Source organism: Ursus americanus, chromosome 7 (assembly GCF_024610735.1).
Source record: "Ursus americanus isolate L20-20 chromosome 7, mUrsAme1.1.p, whole genome shotgun sequence".
Taxonomy (NCBI): domain Eukaryota; kingdom Metazoa; phylum Chordata; class Mammalia; order Carnivora; family Ursidae; genus Ursus; species Ursus americanus.
The window spans coordinates 8575802-8602708 of NC_142133.1; the positions used below are offsets into that span (position 1 = coordinate 8575802).

Below are 26907 nucleotides of genomic sequence, written 5' to 3' on the forward strand. Positions count from 1 at the left end.
TTCCAGTGTGCATTCGGGATTGAGAATAATTGGGATAGAGCTTATGAACCTGGTCCATGAGTAGCTATGCAGTAGGACTGGACATGGTCCTCTCAAAGCTTGGATGTTTTTGTGCTTCTTTTATTTGCTCTATCTCCTTGTATTTACTTGTTAGTCTCTCTTTCTAGTTAGTGTTTGAAGTGGTATTTTTAGAGTTTGGCTGTGTCAGTACTCCTAGGGCCACAAAGAGAAAGGACTGGATTGACACTGGGGCTATAGGCATGACTAAGTTAGGCACAGTGGGCAGTGAGAAGAGTGAGGGGCTCAGGGCAGGTCTGAGCAGTCCTGGTCAGCTGCTCCTCTCAATCTGAGAGACTCCTCCCTGCACTCTCTAGAAAAAGGCTGGACAGGGGCTGGTTTAGTTTGGAAGACAGGAAGCTGTCTTGCTTACTCTGTGTTGCTCTAGGGTAAGCTAGCAACATGGATGCATATGTGTGTTAAAGAACCTAATAGGAACCTAACGTATCATGAGGCCTGAAGGCAGGCGCAAGACTCATAGGATCTGTCTGCAGTTTGAGGAACCAGCTGTAAAGTCTCCATGCTGAATATTCCCAGAGAAGGCCCTTTCAAAAACTGGCAGGGCATCTACTGCAGCTTTTAATATGAAGCCTGGCGGTTCAATTACTTATGACCACCAGGGATCCTTAAGGTAAATGATATGGCTTTTGACTATGGATTCCTTTATTAGTTATTCCAGGAAACATGCATTTTCAACTCCTAAGTGAAATAAATATTCACTTTTGCTGAAAAACCCAAGATCTTGTGCATAGTAGGTGCTAAATAAATATTTGCTTGATAAGCAAATAGGTAAATGAGAATAGTAAATAATTCTACTTTCTTCCTGATAGCTTTTTAAGCATACAGTGAAACCAAATTTTTAAAGGGATAAAAAAAATTGAAAACTTAAAAAAACTAAATTATTTGTTCTAAAAACCCAGAGGGAAGATAGGAGCCATTACAGGGGCCTACCTGGCTTACCTAACACATGCATTGACCGAAGAAGTTGGATGGACTGGAGTTGGAAAGGGTTCAAGGATAACGCTGGCTTTGTTGTTGTGTTTGTTTCTAATGCATGGCCATAACATTTGCTCTTGACATTTCAAGTGCAGGGATGTGAATCTGGGATTCTCTCCCAGATTCTTGGCTTCTTGTGAATAATACCCTCACATCTCATTAAATACACCTGCTACCATCTGGACCTGATCGACCTTGATCCTGAGCAGGCAGGAAGGGATAGGTGAACAGAGGGAGGTATACAATGACACTCTAGAAAGAAGCAGGCCTGCCTGTCTCCCAAGAGCACAGGGGTTAAGAGCTTTGCCTTAAATTACAAGTGGCCTGGATTGAGGTCCCAGCTCCGCTATTTACTGTGTCATTCTTGACAAGTTACTCAACCTTTCTGTACCCCAATTTCCTCATTCATTAAATGGGGGTTACTAAAACTTATTTCAAGGGTTGTCCTGGGGATTAAATGGGGTAAGGGATGCAAGCATCTAGACTGTACTTGGCACACAGTAAGGCCTCAGTAAATGTTAACTTAAAAAAAAAAAAAAAAACAACTCAGTGCTGCCCACTGTGCTCCCCTCTGGTCTGCACTTTCTTTGCTGCTTCAGTGTTTCCTAATGTGGAAACAAGTTGTTTGGGAATTATCGGAGTGTGATCTTAGAGGAAGTCTTTGGGGTCAACCCAACCCACCTGACTTAGAACCCTCTTTTCTGCATCCCTGGTGAATGGCCATTCATCCCCACTAGAGCTCATCTCGGAAAGGGGTGATCACCATTTGTGAAGCATCCCCTTTTGTTGTCCTCACTTCTAGTGGGGTTTTTCCTTGCATTGAGCTGAAATCTGCCTCTTTTATAACTTCTGTATATAGTTTTGAGCTTCATCCTCTTTCCATTCCATTCTCTTTTCCACAGTTCTCCAAATTTTTGACACAGCACTTTCCCCTTTTTTATTAATTTGTCATTTAAGCACTTTATATAAGCCAGCCAATTTTGAGCATCTTTTATAAGCCAGCCTACTGTAATACAAGATTAATGGGTTTTGTGTTTGCTTTTTTTCTTCCTGGCATCTCTCGGAGGAACCAACTCTCCAAATTCTTAGTGGCTCAGATGGGGTCAACTACCCCCCCCAACTCATTTCTCTGTCCCAGAGGTGGGCACATTGCCCAGAGTACTCTACCATCCTGGCTGCAATGATTGTTTTAGAAAATAGCAGGTGACCCAAGCTGGACCATTCAGGGGTTTTGCCGAGAATTTTGCTGTAACTCTGGGAAAGAGTGATGTTCTTTTCTTTGGCATCACTGCCTCTATGGCTGATAAATGTGTAGCCATCTTTGCCAACACACTAGGATTTCTTGCCTAAGAATAGATCCAAACACAGGAAAGCAGTCTCCAGTTAACGAGAGATAGATACTTCCTGATAACAGAATTTGAGGCCAGGATCAAGCTGTACCTGAAACCATCAGGTTTTGAATATCTCAGTTATACAGACCCAAATCTACACTCTCCCTTTTTCTGTTTTAAGCTAGTTTGAGTTGGTACCCAAAATATCTTATCCAGATAGGAAGTTCTTACAGCAGGACTCCTAGAACTAACTTTAGTGTTCCTATATACCTTGGCTCCCCTTTTGTGGATACTCAACACTTGGTCATTGTTGGCATATTAGAAGGGCTATTCATTCTCTATACTTCTTGAACCTCAGAGGCAAGGGCACTCCTCAGAACTTCCTAAACCTTTCTTCCAAACTATCTAAGTGGGCTAATCTGGGTCTATTCAGCCAAATGTGCAGCAGAAGTAACAACCCAGAAATGCCCTGTCTGCTGACCAGACCAGAGTCAGTAAAACAGATGTCAAAGGATAGTGCTGTCTTAGAGAGACAGGCACCAAAAGTCGTAGCAGAAGGCAGGAGAGCCCCACTGTCTCAGGGAGGGGAGGACTGGGAGAACTATTTCTTCCCTCTAACCTCTGGCCCACAGGTTTCCTGCTGAACTGAAACCTTCAGGATATGCTCAGAGGAGGGACCTGGTTTTGTTTTTTGTTTGTCTTCTTCTTCTTCTTCTTCTTCTTCTTCTTCTTCTTCTTCTTCTTCTTCTTCTTCTTCTTCTTCTTCTTCCTTCCCCTCCCCCTCCTCCTCCTATTCCTCCAATTCTTCCCCTTGTCTTTCCCCCTGAACTTCCCCTCCTCCCCTCCTCCTCCCCTTCCTCCCCCCACTCCTCCTCCTCCTCCTCCTCCTTTTTCTCAAGTAGGCTCCACACCTGATATGGGACTTGAACTCATGACCCTGAGATTAGGAGTCATGTGTTCTACAGACTGAGCCATCCAGTCACCCCAAGGGACCTGGTTTTCTTAATTTTATAGAGGGGGAAATTTTTTAAAGCATGGAATGAAAAGTATAACAAAGTTTCTGTAAGAATCTCTATAAACACATAGTGGTGGTTCTCAGAAGAGCCAACTCTCCAAGTTCTTAGTGGCTTAGATGGGGCCAGCTGCCATCCAAACACTCAACTATATTAGTGTGCTAAGCCTGCCATAGCAAAGAACCACAGACTGGGTGGCTTAAACAATTTATTTCCCCATAGTTCTTGAGGTCAGAACTCCAATAGCAAGGTGTCAGCAGGGTTGGATTCTTCTGAGGCCAGTCTCCTTGGCTTGCATGTCTGTTTCTTAATCTCCTCTTCCTATGAGGACCCCAGTTATATTGGAATAGGGCCCACCCCACTGACCTCATTTAGCCTTAATTGTCTCTTTAAAGACCCTGCATCTAAATACGGTCACATTCTGAGATACTAGGACTTCAACATATGAATTTTGGAGGACACGATTCTGCCCATAACACTCACCAACAGTAATTTCAGGATGCTTCAGGCATCAATTGTGCAATGTTTAGGAAATTCAGAATGCTTGATTGCTCCTATGTGTTTTAAGAAATGAGATGAACTGGTTGTCTTTATCAGTCATGCAGAACCTCACTACTTCATCAGAATAGATCCAAAGCAAAGGGAGAGAGTAAAGACCTTGCTGCAAAAGGAGCCCCAGGTGTGTCTGCTGAGAGAAAGAGAAGCCAATTTTCCTGCAACAGATTCTCACCCTAGCTGAGAATCCAACAGAAGCCCAGACCTCATCCTGTCTCAGTTTGGCACTCCTGCACCACAGGGACCAGGGTGGACAAGGGACTCTAGCAAGAACAAGAGGTTCACCTAGATCACTCTCCTTAATACATTTCCCCTTCCAGGGAGACTGTTATATGAGTTCAGTTCTAGGCATATTTGTATTTGAAAAGCACTAAGGAAGAAGAATGAGGAAAGAAAAGGCATGGATCCTGCCTCTAATTTTTGCAACAACTTGCAGATTTGACAGATTTCCCTGATAAAAAATATATAATTAAATAAGATACAACACAGTATACATTGCATGTAACACAATAGATTATTTTTGCTTGAAAAAGTACAATTGAAAATGGCATTGGAGTGAAGAGCAACTGAAGACATATTTTAAATGTGTCAAAGGAGGTGCCATTTAAAGTAATCTTATATTGGACCTTTATTTTTTAAGTCAACTAATTGTCACTATTATGTTGGTTAAAGACATTCTAATTTTCACGTTAAAACAACATCATCTAGCAGAGCAAGAGGAAAAGAAATAACTGGGTTGGGTCTAAGCTGGCCCTTGTCTGTCTCTCTTCTTTCTCTCATTCAATACCCAGCAGATCTTTGTTTTGTCCTTCCAATATCCAGAGTTCATTTCTACCTTGAGGACTTTGCCCTTTTGGAACCCTTAGCTTCTTCATATCATCTGGTGGTTTACCCATTTCATTATTCAGGTCTCAACTAAAATGCCACATACTCTGAGAGAGGCTTTCCCACTGCCCCGTCCCATCCCAATTTACTCCCTATCCCAGTGATTCTCCAAGTATAGTCCCACACCAACAATAGCAGCCTCACCTGGGAGCTTGTTAGGAATGCAGATTCCCCAGGCCCCACTCCAGACCTGCTGGATGAGGAACTCTAAGAGTGTGGCCCAGCAATTTGTGATTCAATAAGCTCCCCCAGGTGGGCTCATGCACACTCAAGTTTGAAGACCACTGCTCCATTCCTTGAAGCATTTTCTCCACGGCCCCCATCTCAGAAATTACCTGTTTTATTTGTTCATTTCTTACCTGTCTACCCTTACTAGAATCAAAGAATCATAATGAGGGCAGAAATCTCTTTTACCTTCATCATTGCTATCTACCCTGAACAGTGCATGGCATATACTGAGTGCTCAATAAATATTGGTTAGGTAAATGAATGAATGATTAAATGGAGAGACAATATGAGTGGATACTCTGGAGTTGGACAGTCTGGATTGAACCCCTATTCTGCTACTTGACAACTGTGTGACTAAGTCACTTGTGCTTCCTAAGACTATTTCCTCCTCTATAAAATGGGAGTAGAAATAGTACCTATCTCAAATTGCCAGAAGATAAAATGAGATAGTCTATGTTAAGTGCTTCATAGGTGCATAATAAATGTCTATTATCATTATTGTTGTTGTTGTTGTTGTTGTTGTTGACTAGTCTCCTCCTTCCTTAAGGTAACCAGAACAAAGGAGACTTCCAGAGGATGAGAGTTTCAAGGAGAAATTTGAAGATGGAGAGGGAGAAGTTTGACAGAAGTGTCAGAGGAAGTTATTTATAGGTAGTGAGAAAGGGCAGACCATGTTCTTGGGAACTCTAGGACCACTGGGTACAAAGAAGCAGAATATTTGGTAAATGAAGCCTGATGAACATGGAGAGAGAACCAACCCTCGGAAGGCTGTAGCTCTGAGAATCAGAAATGGGATCCTAAGCATGAAATGGAGACCCTAGAAAGTTCTGGTGGGTGCACTGCTCCAGAACCACTTGCTATCTCCCACGTGAATGTCTCTTCTGAATAAATACAAGATTCACTTGTGTCTTCCTCAGATTACTTGCTGTTTAGAGCAGCAAAGAGACTTCTGTCCCACCCCTTAATATTCTTCCTCACTCAAGAGGTGAGGTTTTGGCTCAGGGCTGACTATTTAAAGATGCCTTTAAAACTGTTGTTCTCCATGGCAACTAGAGGAATAGATGAGTGAAGAGCTTCTCCCAAATCCCCAGGTTTCTCCAAATTTTCAAATTTCTTTCAATTACTGAAGAAAGGTGGCATGGCACAAACAACAACTCATTTTTCTTTCTGAATTCCAAGGCCTGATGCAATATGTTTTTAGCAAGTACTGTGGCAATGTGTTCTAATTTAATAAAACTCTGCAGAACACAAAAATATGGACATCCAAAAGGAGAATTTAGGGAGTGACTGCTTACAGTACTGAAGATTTCTTTCTTTTTTTTCTAAAAGGATTTGGGACAGTATGCCTTTAAATAGTTAGATTTCCCTGGCCTGTGCATTTAAAATGCATTTTACAAAAACAACTTACTCAGAATTATTGGGAATATGTTGCCTCCAAAGCAAGGCCACCCAGTGGGAGGTTCAGTAGGAATGGCTTAAATCCCAGGCCTGCTTAGTGGAAGGGTTCTGTATGTCACCATGGCAACAGAAGGAGGGGATCCCTCTGCTCTCTCTGGAGTTCCTCTCCAACCCCAGCTCTCCCTGGGGTTGGGGTTTTTTGGTGATGATGTCAGTCAAGACCAGTATCCCTGAATCCTGTGGGATTTGTTTTAGAGAGAGCTTACTAACATATAGAATAAACTCTTCCTTTGATCATTGAAGTTTTTCTGGATGCTGCTTAACTCTGTGGATTAATAGTATGGTTTAACATAAGGACCCAGCCTGTTTCAGAGTGCAGGCAGCAGATTATCCCAGAGAAATTCCGCGGAGCTAGCTAGGTCAGAGACGGACTAGAGCCTGTCCTTTCTGCTCCAGCCAGCTGAATCTGTGACAGCCAACTTTACCTGCCTTCTACATTCCAGCTCCTAAGCTTTTGCTCACATCACACCCCTATGCCAGGGGCGGAGTGCCCTGAGAGCAGGGCTCTTTCTGCCATGAGGCATTCTTGGCTTGTTGCTCAGGGCCCATGACCTTTCAAGGACCCATGACAATATTTCAGACCTGGAGAAAAATACATTGGCTCCTAAACATGAGACTAAAACATTGAAATTGAAATAAATATTTAATTAGGAGTCTGCAAAATGTAACACAATATCAATGAGTCAGCTGCTACTCAACTCAAGCCCTATACGATTACATAAAAATGTAAGTTTGAATCATGAGAAAACATTTGTAAGTTATAGCAAAACTCCAAATTGGAATTATGAAAATTATACAGCAAAATTTTATATGTTCTGGAAATATGTGTGAAAATATGTTATAATGTGTTTGCTATGAAGTGGGACAGAGTTGGACCCTAAAGTCCTAGACTTGGGCTTGGCACTATTACTTAGTAACTTTGCAATTGTGGGCTATCAGTAAAACTCATGGAACAATGTTTGCCCATTTGCAAAATGAGTTTAAATGAGATCGAGGTCATTAAGGTAATTTGTAGATTTAGTGGTACCGATGAAATGTTGTGTTTTTTTATTTGTGAAGAATCTAAGGCAAATATGTAGACATAAAAGGAAAGATTTTCTCACATGGTAACAACCTTACTACCTATATTTGATTCTCTTTTAGCGATAGGCAGGCAGGTGGGCCTCTCTCACACACCTCAAGGAAGTTCCAGTGGGTCCGGAGTCTTATGAAAAATAATGAAGAGTCTTTCTTTTGTAGACATCTGTTGAAAATAATATTTATACATTCCTTATGTTCCTCTCATTCATCTAGAAGAAAGATGATAATAAAAGCAAGGCTAGACAGGACAGGAGGTACAATCCAAATAGTAGAGTTCAACCCTCCTAGTCCATTCAGTCTGGTTTGCAAAGACATTCCATCAAACTCAAACCCAGTGGCATATACTTTCCAGAAACCCCCAGAAAGAGGCCACGTAAAAATCCACCCTATGTCCCCCTCAAGAAATATCCCTTTTGTACGGTCAGTGTCCCCCTTTCTTGGCAGGAGCCTGCACACGGCTGGACCGTTTGTACCACAACTATGAGAAGCTTGGGGAGGAGCTTGCTGTTGGCATGATGGGTGTCACATGGGCACCATTTAGATGTCAGGCCAGGCCCTGATTGATGGCAACAACTCCCACGGCCTGGATGCAAAGAAAATGCAGTGAAATCTCTACATACTGATACTGATTTATTTAAAATAGTGCCAGATTAGGAGCAGTTCCAACCCTGCAGTTAATTGTGTACCACATTATCCAATGAAAAGTATTTAAAAATTCTCAATCTGATTAATCTTTTTTTTTTTCTCCAGGTCTCTTATACTCAGAATTATTCTGGTTTTCTGGATTTACTGAAGAAGAACTTAAGTTCCTGGGGTAGGTATTTGTATTGGGAGTTTGATATTCTTGCCTCGTGATCCTTGATTGTTTTGCCTGCAGCCTGTGCTCTGGAAAGTTTGGTTTAAAGACCAACATCTGAAGACGCCCTGTGCATTGGAGTCTCTAGGCCTGTGCACACGCTCTCTCCCACCCTGGGCACCCTCTTGATCATCTTCAGTGGTACAGGTTTTGCTCATCCCTTATAGTCTAGCCAGGGGCTACTCCTTCCAGAAGACTTCCCTGGGCTACCTCAGACTACAGGGGCCTCTCTTTCTTACAACTTTTATGACCCTCAGTATTGACTCCGCATATTTAGGATTTATATTTTTCGTTGGATCCAATTCAGCATTGCCTATGATGTCATGTGTGACAGATTCTGGAGAAGACCTATCGACAAACAAATCAAGATTCCTGCCCTTGAGGACATGTAGGGACATGTTAGGAGTTAGGAGAGGCCCATGATAGATGAGGCCATAGAGGAGGAAGGTAGAGGTTGACGCTGAGGAAGTGGCCATGGAAGGCTGCACAGAGGTGGCAGCCGTCTTCCTGGGTTTGTGGGGAAGACAACAGGGAGAAAATCCAAAGCTACAGAGACATGAAAGGGTTTTGACTTTTCCGGGGCCAGAGAAAGATGGCTGTGGCCCAGTTGTACTTGTGGAGAGCACATGCCCTAGAGCCAGACCTGGAATCCTGGACCCAGTACTTAAAAGCTTTTGTGAACATGAATAAGTTACTTCACCTCTCTGGGCTTGTTACCTCACCTGGACAGTGTGGATAATAATTGTACCGACCTCTTAAAGTCGTTGTGAGAATGAATACAGTGCATAGAACTATGCCTGCATATGGTCACAGGATCAGTGAAAATAAGCTGCTTTGGGGAAGAGCAGACACCCATGGGGAGATGCCACTGGCAAGGGGCCAAACTGGGGTAGAGCTTGTATGCGATGTGTGGGGGTGAGTTGGGACTTTATCCCTCCAGCAGTGAAATCTTGAACTATAACTTAAATGTTCATGAGGGTGTGTCTTATCTTAGTTAAAACTAAAGAGAACTGTCTTATAACTTCTTGTATTCTCTATGGCACCTAGAATAGTTCCTGAGACTCAGTAAATACTTGAATGAATGAATGAATGAATGAATGAATGAATGAATGGTAGCCTAAAAGATCCTTGTTTCTTTGTACACGGTATCAATACACTACATTTTACTGCAGTGTTCGCTAGAGCTCTCCTTCTGTGTCTAATACCCTTTACTTCTTCCAGGCTTTCACGTATATGAACTTACTCTTCTCCCTCACTGTGATCTTTGGTCTTTTGGCCTTCTGTTCTCCTAAGGCATTTGTCTAATTGAGTTTTTGTCTGCCTGAATGTCTGCTTCAGGGACTGCAATTTCAAGGATGTGTGATTTCCCCTCCTCACCCCTCCCTACTAGCCTTCCAGAGTCCTGACAAAACAGTCCCCATCCTGGGTCATTGCCATCCTCCTTCTCCACATCTCTCACTCCCAGGCTTCTACACACTGCAGTAGAAGTCACTACATTTAAGACTTACTAAAATGTGCTTTGTCTACTGGGTCCTCAGTCCTGCCAGGCAGTCATCTGTTCTTTCGACCCTTAAAAAAAAAAGGTTTTTTTAAAGATTTATTTATTTATTTATTTATTTATTTATTTATTTATTTGAGAGAGAGCAAACACATGCAAGAATGGGGCAGAGGGAGAGAGAATCCTGAAGCAGACTCCCTGCTGAGTGTGGAGCTGGATGCAGGGCTCCATCCCAAGACCTGAGATCAGGACCTGAGCCAAAACCAAGCGTCGGACGCTCAACGGACTGAGCCATCCAGGCGCCCCCCTTTTAACCCTTTAAAACATGAAATATTACAGACATTTACAAAAAAATATACAGCTCAATAACTTCTCAGAGTTAACCTCCAAGTGATCACCACCTGGGTCAAAAGCTAGAATGTTTCAACACTCCTGAAGTCCTCATCACACCCTCTCCTAACCACTAGTACTTTGTGTTTTTCTACAGTAAGCACTATCCGAAAGGTCATAGTAATAATTTCCTGGCCTTTCTTTACACTTTTACCACTTAAACCCGTACTATTAAACACTATAATTTAGTTTTGCTCATTTTCTGAACTTCATATAGATGGAATTATAGAGTATATATATTGTGTGTTTGGCTTCTTTGACTTATTATGTTTATGAAATTCATGTCACTGCATGAAGCTATAGTACATACATTTTCAATGTATATTATTTCAATGTTGTATGTTATTTCATTATATAAATATACCATGATTTTATTTTTTTAATTAAGGTATAATTGACTAATTGACATATAACATTGTATTAGTTTCAGATATTCGACATAATGATTTGATATTTGAATACATTGTGGAAGGATTACCACAACCAGTCTAGTTAACATTCACCACCATACACACTACAAAAATTTTCTTTCTTTTTTTTTCCTTCTGATGAGGACTTTTAAGACTCGCTCTCTTGACAACTTTCAAATGTGCAATACAGTATTACACTTAGCATGCTGTACATTACATCCCCATGACTTATTTTATTTTTTTTTTAAAGATTTATTTCTTTATTTTAGAGAGAGAGAGAGAGAGCGTGTGGGAAAGGGGGGGCGAGAGGAGGGACAGAGGGAGAGTGAGAGGGAATACCACGCAGACTACCTGCTGAGCATAGAGCCAGATGCAGGGCTCGATCTAATGACCCTGAGATCATGACCTAAGCCAAAATCAAGAGTCAGATGCTTAACTGACAGAACCACCAGGTGCCCCAACTTACTTATTTTATAACTGGAAGTTTGTACCTTATGATTCCCTTCACTCATTGTGCCTCACCCTGCGTACATAATTTCTTTATCCCTTCTGCAATTGTTGGATACTTGGGTTGTTTCCAGTTTGGGGTTACTTTGAACAGTGCTACTGTGGACATTCCTGTGCGTGACTTTTGGTGCCCATGTGCAGGTATTTTTGTTAGGAATTCCATCGAGGAGTGAATTCTGAAATAGGGAATATGAGAGACAAAACTGACTAGCTCCCAATTTTGTTATTGGAATTTACACATATCCCCCATCCCCCGCAGTGAATGAGGGTTCCAGTGTTCCATATCCATACTTACATTTGGTGCTGTCAGTATAATGGTATCTAATTATAGTTTTAATTTTCATTTCTCAAATTATTAATGAAGTAGAGCCCCATTTCCTATGTTTTGGTACTGTGGATATTTTCTTTCATTAAGTGCTTATTCTTATTTCTTTTCTCATTTGTCCATTGAGTTGTCTATCTTTTGTTTATGGGTTTGGAGGAGTCCGTTTGGGTACAAACCAGTTGAACAGCATCTTTTGATACACAGAAGTTCTTATTTTAATGTAGCCCTGTTTATTAATCTTTTCCTTTGGTTAGTATTTTTATAGCTGTGTGAGATGTTCGCCTATCTTAACGTCATGAAGATATTTTCCTATGTTTTTATAGAATTTCTTTATTATTACGAAATATTATTTTTTTATTATTGTTTGCTTCACATTTAAATCTGTAATTTATCTGAAATTGGTTTTTATATGGAGATGGAAACCAAGTTTCTTTTTTTTTTTTTTTTTAAAGATTTTATTTATTTATTTGACAGATAGAGACAGCCAGCGAGAGAGGGAACACAGGCAGGGGGAGTGGGAGAGGAAGAAGCAGGCTCACAGCGGAAGAGCCTGATGTGGGGCTCAATCCCAGAACGCCAGGATCACGCCCTGAGCTGAAGGCAGACGCCTAACCGCTGTGCCACCCAGGCGCCCCACCAAGTTTCTTTTTTTTATCACATGGATATTTAGTTTTCTCAGCACAATGTATTTAAAATACTATGGTTCACCCATTCTCTGCAGTGACAAACTTGTCATGTTTGTGTGTGCATGAGTCTGGTTTGGGACTCTATTCTGTTCCATTCATCTCTATGTTTATGCCAGTGCCATGCTATTTTAATTATTTAACCTTTTTAATAAATCTGGGTATTTGATAGAGCAAGTCTTCCTTCCTTTCTTTTCTTCTTCAAAAGTGTCTTGGCTCTTTATCAACTTTTCATTTCCATGTAAATATTAAAAATAAGGTGGTCAGTTTCCTATACAAACAACAACAAAAAACTTGTAAGAATTTCAATTATAATTGTCTTGAATCTATACATCAGTTTGGGGGAAGAATTGACATCTTCACAATATTGAGTCTATGATTTCATAAACTTGTATATCTACCCATTTTTTAAGATCTCTTCAATTTTTCACATTAATGTCTTACAGTTTTTGTACATCTTTTGTTACACTTATTGCTAAGTGTTTAGTATTTTTATATTTTTGCTAATGGTATTTTTAAAGTTTCTTTTTCTTATTCTATTTATAATTATATTAGAAATACAATTATATTAATAATATAATTATACATATAATTGTATCATTATATAAATGATATAAATATTGTAGACTTTTGTATGTTGACTTTGCATCCAGTAATCTTGATAATTACATATATTCTAATAATTGACTGGATCATTTTGGACTTTTAAAATGTATATTGTCATTATAATCTGTGAATAATGAAAATTTCCTTTTTTCCATTCAAATCCATATGCCCTTTTTTTCTTGTCATATTACAGTGGCTACTACAGTGTGGCACAGAAGTGGTGATAGCATGCATTCTGGTCTTGTTCTTGATCTCAAAGAGAAAACTTTCAGCATTAACTATTAAGTATGATGTTTACTTATATTTTGTAAGTACTTGTATCATTCTGCAACCAGTGAGTCCCAATGAGAAACCAACACAGTAATTTAAACAGAGTAAGTTCAATACAAAGAATTATGAAATCATGATAGGAGGGTAACTATGAAGATGTAGAGATAATGTTAAAGGACACTAAGAGATGAAGGAGAGTATCCAAGGAAGTACAAACTTGGAAATGGAGATCCCTTCCCAAGGCTGCAGTGCAGCCCTCATTGTAAATCATGTGGTTGCAATACTTTGGTTGGTGGAGAAGTTTTCTGCGTTGCTTAGGCTAGCACAGGGCAGTAGTTGAGAGACAAACAGAAACAACCCTTTAGGACTGAGGCCATTCAAGAGTGGTGTAGAAAGAGTTAGGTTTCCACTGTGTTTATGAGGTCAGTATCTTGGAAAGGCCATGGGAAGGCCATTACTGGACCTGGGCTGAGGCTGCAAGATTCCTAAGGACTACATGCTCTGAGCACACAACTGGAGCAGAGCACCCCCAAATGTGCCCGTGCACTTATACCTCTGAGTGTGCGGCAGGAGCAAGAAAAAGCAATACACTGTACTTTGGAGTCAGGAAGAGAACCATCTTTCTCTTGCAGTGTCACTCCAGCACCCTCTTTCAGCAAAGTTCCACGTACTTGCTGTGAAGGAGAAGTGCTTCGAGAATTCAGTCCATCACAGAGCAGGTACTGAAGGGTGATTTTGGAGCTAAGAGGCAATAAATTGATAACTGGCACAATACCCTTTATCAGATTAAGGAAGTTCTCTTCTATGTCTAGGTTTCTAAAAGTATTTTTCACGAATGGGTTTTGATTTTATCAAAAGATTTTTCTACATCTGTTGAAGCATTCATATGGTTTTTCTTTACTGTGAATGTAGTCAACTATATTAAACCAATATTTTATTGGACTAAAATATATATAACATAAAATTTGCCATGTTTTTTGTACATTTTTTTATTTTTAAGTGTACTGATTCAGTACATTAATTACATATACACCATTACCACTATCTTGTTCCAATTTTTTTTCATCACCCCAAACAGAAACTCTGTACCCATTAAGCAGTAACTCCCCATTCCAATTCTGCCCAGCATATACAACCTCTGATCTATTTTCTATGAATTTGTCTAATCTAGGTATTTCATATAAGTAGAATCATATAGTATTTGTCCTTTTGTGTCTGGCTTATTTCACTTAGCTTAATATTTTCAAGTTTCACTTATGTTATGCAACTTTTTTTTTTTTAGGAACAAAAACCAAGTTTTTTATTTATTAATTTCTTGTACTGAAAGTATTCCTTGATGACATCCTTGGCCTGAGACTCTTTGCCATAGACCTTAACCACCACACAACTGTAACCAACCACTTTGTGGGGTTTTCTGTCTTTGTCAGTTTTACAGAGGCCTACCCATTGCCCTAGTTTCTTGCTGTTATCAACCTTAATTAGGTTGATTTGGTGTTCAGCACAAAGGGCCTCCACCAACCTGGCATACATAGGCTCATCACAGCCGGATGGAAGCACACAAAGATGGGCTTGGTGATTGTCTAAGGCTTTGGCAGCTTTTCAAATTCCATGTGCTAGGCCATCATGGATGAGAGTGTTCTTCAGCACCTTTTGTAAAGCAGTATTAAAAATCCATTGTACCTCCAGTAGTAATGCTTTCCTTGGCCATGGCAGTGGGTTATGGGTGGAGCTGAATCTTGGTGCACCTGGACCTCCACCTCCACATGACTCCACAGCAGCAGGGAAAGAACAGAACTTCATTTCTTTTTGTGGCTGAATAACATCCATTGCGTGTATATATCATATTTTGTTTATTTATTGTAATATATGTGTCAATTTGACTGCACCATAGATGCCCAGGTATCTAGGTGTGTCTGTGAGGTTCTTTCTTGAGGAGATTAACATTTAAATTCATGGGCTGAGTAAAGCGATGGCCCTCCCCAGTGTAGGTGAACATCATCCAATCTGTTGAGAGCCAAAATAGAACAAAAGGCCAATGGAAAGTTGAATTTGCTCTCTGCTTAACTGATTAAGCTGGGATATCGGTCTCCTTCCTTTAGCACTCCTGGTTCTCAGGCTTTCAGACTTGGAATGGAGTCTGTACCATTGGCTCTCCAGCTGTTAGGTCTTTGAACTATACCACCAGCTTTCCTGGGTCATTAGCTTTGCAGATAGTAGACCATGGGACTTCTCAGCCTCTATAATCATGTGAGCCAATACCTTATAATAAATCCCTTTATATTTGTGTATCTTTATATCCGTCTATCTATTTGTCATCTGTCACCCCCTATTGTTTCTCTAGAGAACCCTGAATATAAAACCTCCATTCATTTGTTGAAGAACACTGGTTTTTTCCACTTTTTGGCTAATATCAATAATGCCGCTATGAACATTAATGAACAAGTACCTGAGGTCCCTTTTTTCAATTCTTTGGGATATATATAGGAGTGGAATTATATGGTAGGTCATACGGTAATTCTACATTTAACTTTTCGAGGAATCACCAAACTGTCTTCCAGAGCTGCTGTACCATTTTATATTCCCACCAGTAATGTACAAGGGTTACAGTCCTTCCACATCTTTGCCAACACTTGTTATTTTCTGGTTTTGTTGTTTATTTTTTATTATAGCCAGTCTGGTAGGTGTGAAGTGGTATCTCATTGTGGTTTTGATTTGTGTTTCTCTAATGACTAATGATATTGAACATCTTTTCATGTGTTCATTGGTCATTTGTGTACCTTTTTTGCTCTTTTTATTATTCTTTTAAAGATTTTATTTATTTATTTGAGAGAGAGAGAGAGAGTGCAAGCAAGGGGAGGAGGGGGTAGGGGAGGAGCAGAGGGAGAGGGACAAGCAGACTCCATGCTGGGCGCAGAGCCTGACTCAGGGCTCCATCTGATGACCCTGAAATCATAACCCGAGCCAAAATCAAGAGTTGGATGGTTACCTGACTGAGCCACGCAGGTGCCCCTTTTATGTCCATTTTAAAAATGGGTTGATTGTTTTTTTGTTTTTGAGTTGTAAGAGTTATTTATATATTCTGGATATTAAGCCCCGATCACATATATACTTTGCAAATATTTATTACCATTCCATTGATTGTCTTTCATTATTAATAGTGTTCTTTGATGCACAAAAGTTTTTAATTTTTATGATGTTCAATTTATCTATTTTTTTTCTTTTGTTGCCTGCACTTCTGTTTTTTTGTTTTTAAGCAGGCTCCACACCCAAGGTGGGGCTTGAACTCATGACGCTGAGATCAAGAGTCACATGCTCTACTGACTGAGCCAGCCAGGCATCCCTGCCTGTGCTTTTGGTGTCATACTTAAGAAACCATTGCCAAATCCAAGGAAGATTTATTCCTAGTTTATTTTTAAGAGTTTAATGGTTTTAGCTCTTAAATTTAGGTCTTTTATCCATTTTGAATTAATTTTTGTATAATGTCTAAAGGAAGGTTCCAGCTGATTCTTTTGCATGTGGATATTCAGTCTTCCTGACACCATTTGTTGGAAAAGCTGCATTTTTCTCCCACTTGAATGGTCCCTGTTGAATATCAAGGACCAAAATAAGAGGTTTTATTTCTGTATTTTCAATCTATTCTATTGGTCTATGTCTGTCCTTATGCCAGTACCAACCACACTGTTTTGATTATCATAGATTTGCAGTACATTCTGACATTAGGAAGTGTGAATCTCCCAACTTTGTTCTCTTTCAGGGTTGTTTTGGCTATTCAGAGCTCTTGAAACTCCATATGGGTTTAGAATCAGCTTTGCCATTTCTGCAAAAAAATACCATTGGGGTTATGATAGAGATTGAATTGCACTTTAGGTAGTGTCATCCTTACAGTATTACGTCTTGTAATTCATGGACAAGAAATGTCTTTCCTTTTATTTAGGTCTCTTTTACTTTCTTTCAGCTATGTTTCATTGTTTTCAATGTGCAAGTCTTTCAACTCCTTGATTAAAATAATTCTTAAGTGTCTTACTCCTTTTAGTGCTATAATAAATGGAATTGTTTTTTAAAATTTCTGTTATAATTATTTATTACCAGCGTAAAGAAATAAAACTGATTTTTGAGTGTTGATGATGTATCCTGCAATTTTGCTGAATTTGTTTCTTAGCTGTAAAAGTTTTCTGAGTCTTTAGCATTTTCTACATCTAAGATCATGTCATTTTAGAACAAAGATAATTTTACTTCTCCTTTTCTAATTTGAATATCTTTTATTTCTTTGTCTTGCCTAATTATTCTGGCTAGGGCTTGCAGTATGATATTGAATAATAGTGATGAAAGTGAGCATCCTTGTTTTGTTCCTGATCTTAGGGGAAATGCTTTCACTCTTCCACCATTGGGTCTGATGTGTTGTGGGGTTTTCCTATATGGCCTTTATCATATCGAGGAAGTTCCCTTCTATTAGTGTATTGTGTGTTTTTATCGTGAAAGGGTGTTGAATTTTGCCAAATGCTCTTTCTATATTGATCGGGATGATCACGTAGTTTTTTCCCCTTCATTCTATTAATGTGGTGTTACTTTGATTGATTTTCATATGTTGAATCATACTTGAATTCTGGAATAAATTCTATTTGTTTATGGTGTATAATGCTTTTACTACAATGCTGGATTCAGTTGGCTAATATTTTGTTGCAGATTTTAATTAGGAATATTAGTCTATAATTTCCTTTTTTCGTAGTATCTTTGTCATGCTTTCGTAACACTGGCTTCATAGAATGCGTTAGTAAAATGTTCCCTCCTCTAATTTTTTGGAAGAGTCTAAGAAGGACTGATGCTAATTGTCCTTTAAATATTTGGTCGTGAGCTTTTCTTTGTGGGAAGGTTTTTGGTTTCTAATTCAATCTTCTTATTTGTTACAGGTCTATTAAGATTTTCAGTTTCTTCTTAGTTTTGGTAGTTGTGTGTTTCTAAGAATTTGTCCTTCCCATGTAGGCTATCCATTTGTTGGCGTAGAGTTGTTCGTAGTATTTTCTTATTATCTTTTTTATTTTTGTAAAGTCTGTTGTTATGTCCCCTCTTTCATTTGTGATTTTAGTTATTTGAGTCTAGTCTTTTTTTTCTTAGTTTAACTAAAGTTTGTCAGTTTTGTTGAACTTTCCAAAGAACCAACTTTAGGTTTCCTTGATTCTTTTGCTTTTTAGTCCTGTATTTTGTTTATCTCTGCTCTAATTCTTATTATTTCCTTTTCTCTATTAGCTCAGGGTTCTTTTCTCTTCTTTTTCTAGTTCCTGAAAGTGTAGATTTAAGCCATTGATTTGAAATCTCTCTCTCTCTTTCTTTTTTTTTTTAAGTATAGGCATTTACTGCTATATATTTCCTTCTGAGCACTCTTTTTGCTGCATCCCATAAGTTTTGTATTTTCATTTCCATTTGTCTCTAAATATTTTCTAATTTCCCTTGTGATTGCTTCTTTCACCCACTGGTTGTTTAAGAATGTTTAGTTTCCACATATTTATGAGTTTTCATTTTGCTTCTGTTACTGATTTCTATCTTCATCCCTTTGTGGCTGGAGAAGATACTTTTGTATGATATCTATCTTTTTAAATCTACTGAGACTTGTTTTGTAGCCTAACATATGGTCTATCCTAGAGAATGTTTTATGCGTTCTTGAGAAGAATATGTATTCTGCTGTTGTTGCATGAAATATTTTGTATGTCTGTTAGGTCTAGATGGTTTATTGTGTTATGTTTATTGTTAGGTCTAGTTGGTTTATTGTGTTGTCCAAGTCCTCTATATGCTTACTTATCTTCTGTCTATTTAAAGTAGGGCATTCAGGTCTCCAACTATTATTGTAAAGCTGTCTATTTCTTCCTTAAATTCTGTCAATTTTTGCTTCATATATTTTGAAAGTCTCTTGGGTATGTAAATGTTTACAATTGTTATATTCTCTTGCTGTATTAAAAATTTTACTAATATATAGTGTCTTTCTTTGTTTCTTGTAACCTTTTGGATTTAAAATCCATTTTGTCTGTTATTAGTATAGCTACCCCAGTTCTCTTTTGGTTACTATTTGCATGGAATATCTTTTTTAGTGTTTTTACTTTCAACCTATTTGTATCTTTGGATCTAAAGTGAGTCTTTTATAAATAGTATATAATTGAATCATTTTTTTAAAAATCTACTCTGCCAATTTTTATCTTTTGATTGGAGAATTTATTCCATTTACATTTAAAGTAATTACTGATAAAGAGGGATTCATTTAGTTTTGTCATTTTGCTGTTTGTTTTCTGTATGCCTTATACTTTTTTGTCCCTCACTTCCTCTGTTACTGCCTTCTTTTGTGTTTAGTTGATTTTTTTTAGTGAGTTCCCTTCTCATTTCCTTATGTGTATATTCTATAGCTGTTTTCTTTGTGGTTACCATAGGGATTACATTTAACATCCTAAGGTTATAACACTCTAATTTGAGTTGAATATAACAGTTTATATTCAATAGCACACAAAACTTGCATGTAGCTCCCTTCCCTCTTTCTGTTATTAGATGTCACAGATTACATCTTTACATGTTATATGGTCAATAATGTTTTTTATGAACTTGTCCTTTAAACCATGTTTTAAAAAAGTGGAGTTACATACCATAATTATAATAATACTAGACTTTATAATTATCCATGTATTTACCTTCACTAGAGGTCTTTATTTCTTCTTACAGCTTCAAGTAACTGTCTAGTTTCTTTTCAATTCAACCAGAAGGACACCCTTTAGCATTTCTTACAGGACAGGTCTAGGCAGCAATGAAGTCTCATAGCTTTTGATTATCTGAGAATGTCTTAATTTCTCCCTCATTTTTGATTTATTTATTTCTTCATTTTTCTAAATTTCTTATTGTAGTAAAATACACTAACAAAAAATTTACTATCTTAACCATTTTTAAGTGTACAGTCAGTGGTATTAAGTACATTCATATCGTGCAATTATCACCACCATCCATCTCCAGAACTCTTTACATCTTACAAAACTGCAATTCTTTTTTTTTTTTAAGATTTTATTTTATTTTACTTGACGTAGAGAGAGAGACAGCCAGCAAGAGAGGGAACATAGGGGCGCCTGGGTGGCATAGCGGTTAAGCGTCTGCCTTCGGCTCAGGGCGTGATCCCCGCGATCTGGGGTCGAGCCCCACATCAGGCTCTTCTGGTATGAGCCTGCTTCTTCCTCTCCCACTCCCCCTGCTTGTGTTCCCTCTCTCGCTGGCTGTCTCTATCTCTGTCGAATAAATAAATAAAATCTTAAAAAAAAAAAAAAAAGAGAGGGAACACAAGGAGGGGGAGTGGGAGAGGAAGAAGCAGTCTTCCGCTGAGTGGGGAGCCCGATGCGGGGCTCGATCCCAGGGACCTGGGATCACTCCCTGAGCTGAGGGTAGATGCTTAATGACTGAGCCACCCAGGTGCCCCAAAACTGCAATTCTATACCCATTAAGCAACAACTCTTTATTTCCCCAGTCCTGTCAGCTCCTGGCAACTGCCATGTCTCTATGAATTTGACTACTCTAGGTACCTCATGTAAGTAGAATCATATACATAGTATTTGTCTTTTTGTGATTGGTTTATTTTACTTACTATAATGTTCTCAAGTTTCATCCATGTTATAGCATGTGTTAGAATTTCCTTCCTTTTTGAGGCTAAATAATATCCCCAAATAGTAAACATTTTGTTTAACCATTAATTATCAATTGATACTTGGTATGTCTGGTTATTTTAATTGTGTGCTAGACACAATATTTGAATACTTGTTTGTGGAAAAATTTTGAGGGCTACAATAACATTTTTTTCCCCCACAAAAGATCTATACTTGGTTCCAGCAGTTTCCTAGGAAGATCTAGCGATCCAGGATCACATTATGCACTTTTAGGAATTGAGATGGTTTGAGGCTGGGTTGTAATTTTTGCTGGTCTTAGTTTGCTTCTAGTTTTCCCAGGTTATGGTCCTGTGGAGAGTCAACTTACAGCACAGCAAATTCATTAGGGATCCTTCTCCCTCCTAATCTTCATGGGCTCTGGGATCCTACTTTTATCCTTCTAACCCCATGAGGCTGCCAAAAACACTGCTCAGATGCCTCTCCAGGAACTAGCAAACACCCTCAAGGGGAAAAGAATTCAAATATCAAACTTACCTCTCTGGATTATCTCCTGAGGCTACCAGGGTAATTTTTACTGCTTTTTATCACCATCAAGTAGTAGCTTTTTATATTTTTTTAGCTTTTCTAATTGTACTCATTGTGAAGTTTGGTCTAAATTATCTGGAAAGGAAATCTGGTGGTTTTTTCTTCTACTCTTTTTGTTGCTTCCTCTCAAGTTCCATATAGGAACCATTAGCTCTCTACCACAACTTTCAAACTTCTGAGCCAACTTCAGCTCCAACTTCAGTTCATCAGTTCCAACAGGTGGTTTGGCTTTTTGTTCAACTGAGAGAGGAAATCTTTCTCAGTGCCCTCCTCTCTACTTCAGTACTGTTTTTTTTTTTTTAATTATTTGACTGTTTGTTTCTGTATCTTTCTATATTTTTGTCTACTTTTTTTCTCAAAATAAAATCAGTCAACTCTTGTCACCATAGCTTCAGCTTTCTATCTCCTGTCTTTCCCATTTTCCATCTCACCTTGCTTCATCAACTAGAGACAAGGCTGTCTTCAATCTCTCCTATTTGCATATAACCATTTCCAGGTATTCCTCACCTAAATAAAACTTCACCCTCAATCTCCTTCTGTCTTAAGCTGTCATGTCCTCTTTTCCCTTCTTTACATGGATATCCTTTCCTGAAGAGAAAACTCCTGTGGTTTCTACTCCACCCCCCATAACATTCTCTTGAAACTCCTTTATAGATGTTTATCAATGACATCTAGGTTGGCAGTGACTCTTTGTCATTTTCTTCTATGTTGATTTCTTTGGAGCTCCTGAAACTATGGCCTACTTCTCCCTAAATCTTTTTCCCTTGGCCTAAATTGTAATTCTAGTTTCCTTACTCTTTTACATTTCTGACTATTATGCCTCTGCCACTGTAGCTGGCTGCTTTTCTCACATTCCTTATAAGACAAATATAATTTCAGAGTTCCTGCAAGGTCTTTGGGGCAGATAAATGGTTCTATTGTTAGAAAGCCAAGTTTTTCACAGGTGGGCCTTAGGCATGTCCTAGAGTAGGAGAGTAAAAATGGGCAAAAGTTGTTTTGCTTAGCAATGTAAAAAGCTATTTCAGTGATAAACTGGGGAAATTTTTGCAGGTTGTATTACCTTTAGGAAAATGTTTCTCTTCCTTAATGTGTATTTAGACTACATTGTCTCTGAGAATTATTGTTTGTCCTTGAAAAAGCCATGTGAGGTTGTGCTTTCATGTTATCTGTAGGACAATTTAGAGAGCTATCCTCAGCTCCCACCGGGAAGATACTTGAACAGGGACTGAACTTGGAGTGGGAAAGCCCTCTATGGACTGTTCTCCTGAAGCCACCTTTGTTGTCATCCTAAATTGACTAGCTCACATTCTGGTAAATGTCCTAGTATCTTCCTGTGATCCCTGGATTGTGTGACATTATGGAACAAGGATATAATCCAGTGGTAGAGAATCTCACACCTCTATTCTGGGCCTACTGAATTCTCTGAAGAAAAAGAAAAGTAAAATGCGCTTTTGTTTAAGGAGAGAAATAGAAGGGGTAGGTTTCAAGTCATGAAAATAAGACTAGGAAGTCAATGTACCCTGTGAAAGGGGTAAAATTTTTCCTTTCCTCTAGGATTCTGGGATGTAATAATCTATTTAGCATAAAGACTTAAGTTTTCTTTTTTCCTTCATTATCATTTCCTGTAAGTATTCCCAAAACTTTAATAAAGCTTTCAGCATGCCCCACAGTGGTTTTATGGATAAATAAAGGATACCCCAGAAAGGAGACATGTGACATCTCTGCACCATCACCACCACATTCAGGTGTAATTATTGAGGAAGGTCTAAGTGATGAAGAGCTGCGTGAGCACTCCAATGTAGTACTGAGGGGAGGATATGATAATGGAGGGCCAACCACACTGCACATACTCCCTTCCCCAAACATATGAGAGGAAGGTACACCTTCAAGGGGAGACACTTCCCAAAGTTCTATCTTGAACTCTCTTTTCTGTACTTGTCTTACTCCCCTACACACTCCTCTCCTCTCTTGACTATATTGTCTACTTCCATAGGAGCCTGTGAAATGACCCTCCCCCTCACTCCTAAGTTACAATCACAGGCCCAAAACTTGTACCCTGAACTATAGTCCCATATTCCCACCAAGTGACTATGGACATACTATTCACACTATAAACTCCATGTGATTAAGGTTAAACTTAGTGTTTTTACTTTCCCTCTACATTCCTTCTATCCATACCAGCATTTCTCTGTCTTTAATATTTTAAATTTGTTGGTTGCAGAGTCATTTTCCATCACCCAGGCTTAGAATGGGGTCATCTTCAAGTTCATCTCTCTTGCCATCTTCATCCATTTGCTTGAGCACATCCTGTCAATTCTTCTTTAGTGGCTCTTCTTTTGAACCCCACTTTTCCATTCCCACTGCCATGATCCTAACTTGCTCCCCTTGCTTCATGCTCTGATTCTTGTGATACCCTTCTGGTTTCTAGTTTCTTGTTTTTGCCTCTTATAGGAATCTGTGCATCACCACCAGATTAACACCTTCCTAAAAATTTTTATGTCACTTCTCTGTTAGAGCTTTTAGTGATTCCTTGTTACCTTCCCAGCCGGTATTTAGTGACTTCTTTGGCTGGTATTAAAAATCCTCCAGTCTGGCCCCTTCTACCTTTCCAGTTTGTATCTCTCTACTCCCCTAAATGGTCCTTGCTTTTAACAGAACCAGTCATGCTTTCTATTTTCTTTCCTCTCTGTCTCATAGTTTTCTCATTTTCAGGCATATTCTTGGTCTTCTTTCATCTCAGACACATCCTTTCACAACCTCTATCCCAAATGCCATCCAAGCATTGAGGCTAAAATGTCTCTTTCTTAGCCTTAAACCTCCATTTCACTGATTATAATCGTCACGTGTTGCAGGGATGTATGTACATGTGTTATTTCTCCAACTAAATTGATCATTTTGTGAGAGTAAAGGTGTGTTTCCTATATTTTATTTCCTCTACAGACCCTATCAGAATGATGGGCACATGGCAATTGGCAAATGTTGGAAGGAATAGCTGAATGAAAGAATATTCAAGAAGAAAATGCTAAAGGAGAGCAATTATACAATTGGGAAGAGGTTTTCCCTGTTCTCAGTGAGCATTCTGAACAAAAGGTAATTTTTAAAGCTAATTAAGCTATATATACAAATTTACCTTTGGCTTCTTGTAGTCCTTTGAGTTGGACCATATTAGACTTGAGCATGCAGGTCTAAGGAAAATAGCCAAATAACTTTTTCTTGAACAAAATTTCTTTTTCTTGCCATGGCTATGTAGGAATATAAGATATGAACACAAAATGGGTCTAGTTTTCCAGTCAAAGATAGGTCTTTTACAAATATTATTAAACTTATTATTTCTAAGCCCCTTGCAAGTGTGGCTTAGTCTACTAAGAACTATTAGAAAAATGTCATTTTTAAATTAGATTCTTTCTTCCAGAGTAATGTAAATATAGTTTTCTAAAAATAAAAGTAGAAGAAAATGACACCATGGAAGCAGGGGCAAGTTCTTATCCCTTTAATTCTATAGAAATGATATTGTTATTCTGGTCTGCTCAAACAGTTCTGTTGTGTGTAACCAACACACCAAGAAAAGAACAAAATGTCAAGTTTTAATCTATTAAAATAATTAAATTTTGTTTGCTTTGGTTGATAGCAAGTAATTTTTAGTCCCAGAAAGCAATGGTTTGTTTTTTTTTTTGTTTTTTTTTTTTTACTTTGCACTAATCTTGAGGGTGTTTTGATGTCAGTGAGTGTTTGGCTAGTTGTATTGTAATTTTGCCAAATTGCTTGGAGTCTGAAGGAAAAAAATCCACGAAATAGATTTTATATTAATGACTTGATATTAAGTGAATTTGGCTGCGTTATCTCTGCTTTTTCATCTTAATCAAAAGAGGGTAAGTACTGAAATAGTCACAGTCAAAGCTTAGCTAGAGCAAATTCTCAATAGGCCAGTTGTCTGTCTCTCTCTCACAAATACATATACTTCTATTATACCCTATATTTTTTGGAGAAAAATCTTGGGCTATAGTGTGGAAATGAGTGTTTGTCAGGTGATCTGAACTTTCTGAGATTGGAAAAAGCATGGATCCTGAAGGCTTCCTAATGGACTTCTTAATGGGGATTTCCAGACTGTAAAATTGAATGACTAGGATTGCTTTCCTCCTGAGATCTGTAGTCTCTTCTATCATGGTGAGAATGGACATGGTAAGAAAAGAAGAGGATGTGGCTCTTTCAGGTAAAATCATCAATTCAATGCAGCAAAAATATGAGCATTCTGATGCTGTGAATCAGACGGCAGTTGTGGGGTGGGGGGTAATCAATCAGGGACCTCAGCTGCTCTACATTGAAATTCATTGGATTTGCACCAAGACCATGCCTCCCATGGGCTGCTCTCAGGCAGTGACTGAGCTGGGCACGATATCAAGGCAGGTCTGTTCCTGGGAGCTATAGAATTCCTCTGGCTTTGTCCAACCTTCCTCATACTCCATGGCAATCCAGCAGACTTTTCCTCCTGCCTTTCCTCCTGCTTTCCTCCACTCAGAGTCAAACTGGCATCATGGTCTCATGGCTCTCCCAACACTTTTCAGCTTCTTTCCTATTTTCTCTTACATGGACATTTCCCCTAATATATGCTTGCACATTTGATCACATCTGTTTCTCTAGTGACCTGGATTACACAGCATCTACTGGGTGCAAACTATTCTTCTGGGACACATTCGATAAACCTCTGTCAGTAAGAATGGAAGAACAGCTTGCCTCCATTTCCTTGTTCTCTGTTTGCAGAGCTGAGCTGTGGGTGCTTGGGGTGGAGTGAGTGGGTGGACTTTTTCTGATACTAAGCATGAGCTCAATGAATATTTGTTGGCATCATTCATTTATTCAATCAATTGTCCCTTCAGCCAGGAAATGGCATACATTTATCTTAAGAACCTCGATGAGGTAAGAGCATCTTTAAGCAATGCTTTATTTGGCTGGTGAATGCAATTTAATTGCATGTTTTTCAAGAATAACTACCTGGGGGCTAGGCTCAATAGGGATTCACAACATGAAATATACATTTTGACCTCTACTCTGGGAGAATATTTAATCTAATTAGAAAGACAAGATTTATGATCATAAAATCATACTTAACAATATAAGTATATAATTCAAGTATGTATTATATAATTTATAGGACTTCATAATTTAAAGTATATAAAGGATATGGAGACGAGAAAGTTTTTATGTTTATGGGGTCATACCCCGAATTCTCATCTGGGAAGGAATATTCTATCCAGATTCTGTTTGCAAAGATTCCTGTCTGCTCAGACATTTTTATTTCTCTTTCTCTTAGTGAACATAGCATTTATCTAGTATATATAGAGATGAACTCTGTCTAGGTGGCATGCTCTGGAGGAAGTGAGCTTTTACTTTTTGTGTAACTTCCAGAGAGCTGACTTACACAGTAAAATATTGCAATAGTCTTTTCCCACCTCTCTGCCAAAGGAAGCAAAATCCTATCCTCATCCTGGAGGCAGGCTCCAGGAAGGTGCCATTAATGTAAAATAGAGCTAGGAACGTATCTGGTCAAATGTCCT

At 38.8% G+C, this 26907-nt stretch overlaps 1 long non-coding RNA gene and 1 pseudogene across 1 annotated transcript in view; one reads left to right on the forward strand and one right to left on the reverse strand.

Annotated features, from left to right (window-relative positions):
- The window catches only part of LOC123776010 (uncharacterized), a 90094-nt gene extending 65655 nt beyond the window's left edge, over positions 1-24439 (forward strand). Inside the window, exons 5-6 of the long non-coding RNA XR_015725116.1 lie at positions 8354-8417; positions 24296-24439. This is a non-coding gene — a long non-coding RNA (uncharacterized LOC123776010). The remainder of the gene's footprint in view (positions 1-8353; positions 8418-24295) is intronic.
- LOC123775997 (small ribosomal subunit protein eS12 pseudogene) lies at positions 14427-14856 on the reverse strand (annotated as a pseudogene).
- Positions 24440-26907: the final 2468 nt, after the last annotated feature.